A 1791-nucleotide genomic window follows, 5' to 3' on the forward strand; every position below is an offset into this window, starting at 1 on the left:
GTTGCAGAAGCCACTGAAGGACAAGGTGAATCAAGCCAGTTTGCAGAGGTAAAAGCCATCCAGCTGGCTTTGGATATTGCTGAGCGAGAGCAATGGCCAGTACTTTACCTCTATACTGATTCCTGGATGGTGGCAAATGCTCTGTGGGGGTGGTTACAGCAGTGGAAGCAGAGCAACTGGCAGCGCAGAGGGAAGCCCATCTGGGCTGCTGAACTGTGGCAGAATATTGCTGCTCGGATAGAGAATCTGGTTGTGAAAGTGCGTCATGTAGATGCCCACATACCCAAGCATCGGTCCACTGAGGAACATCAAAACAACCAACAGGTAGATCAGGCTGCCAAAATTGAAGTGGCTGAGGTGGATCTGGACTGGCAGGATAAGGGGGCACTATTCCTAGCTCGGTGGGCCCCCGATGCTTCAGGCCATCAAGGGAGAGATGCGACATACAGATGGGCTCGTGACCGAGGGGTGGACTTGACCATGGACACTATCGCACAGGTTATCCACGAATGTGAAACGTGTGCTGCAATTAAGCAAGCCAAGCGGTTAAAGCCTCTTTGGTATGGAGGACGATGGCTAAAATATAAATATGGGGAGGCCTGGCAGATTGATTATATCACACTCCCACAGACCCGCCAAGGCAAGCGCCACGTGCTCACAATGGTGGAAGCAACCACTGGGTGGTTGGAAACATACCCTGTGCCCCATGCCACTGCCCGAAACACTATCCTGGGCCTTGAAAAGCAAGTCTTATGGAGGCATGGCACCCCAGAACGAATTGAGTCAGACAATGGGACTCATTTCCGAAACAGCCTTATAGATACCTGGGCCAAAGAGCATGGCATTGAGTGGGTATATCACATTCCCTATCACGCACCAGCCTCGGGGAAGATAGAAAGATACAATGGACTGCTAAAGACTACACTGAGAGCCATGGGTGGTGGGACTTTCAAACATTGGGATGTACATTTAGCAAAAGCCACCTGGTTAGTTAACACTAGGGGATCTGCCAATCGAGCTGGCCCTGCCCAATCAAAACATCCACGTGCAGTAGAAGGGGATAAAGTCCCCGTAGTGCATATGAAGAATATGTTAGGGAAGACAGTTTGGGTTAGTCCTGCCTCAGGCAAAGTCAAACCCATTCGTGGGATTGCTTTTGCACAAGGACCCGGATGCACTTGGTGGGTGATGCGAGAAGATGGGGAGGTCCGATGCGTGCCTCATGGGGATCTGATTCTGGGTGAGAATAGCCAATGAATAGAATTTTATAATGTTAAATAACTTTGCTGTTGTATGTTATCATTATTATGATGGCTATCAGTGCTGCTACAGAAGAATCACCTAGATCAATGACAGATGGACTTTGATGAGACTGAGTAAAGGGCAGTAACGATGTAATAAGAACTGACTTCAGTAGCTGGTGTCCAGCAACTTCCTCGAGATTGACATCTTCAATCTGCAGACCATGGGCATGAACTGCATCAGGTACACCAGCCTCAGCAGCGGGCATCCAGCACCACACACCATCTCATGTGACCTGAGAGACTGTTCTCACAGATGGAGCCTACCATCATGGACTAATGAGTTTAATGGACATTTTAAGTGAGTGCAATGGACGCAGACTATGGGAACTGTAAGATCTAGGCATGACACAGATAGTATGGAATAAGGGGTGGATAATGTCCTGGTTCCAGCAGGGATGGGGTTAATCTCCCCAGGAGCCGGCCGGGGTCAGGTATTCCATCCCAAGTGACCCATGCCCGAGCTATAAGAGGAGCTAGCCGGGTTCAG

Source organism: Charadrius vociferus, unplaced genomic scaffold (assembly GCF_000708025.1).
Source record: "Charadrius vociferus isolate BGI_N301 unplaced genomic scaffold, ASM70802v2 scaffold462, whole genome shotgun sequence".
NCBI lineage: Eukaryota > Metazoa > Chordata > Aves > Charadriiformes > Charadriidae > Charadrius > Charadrius vociferus.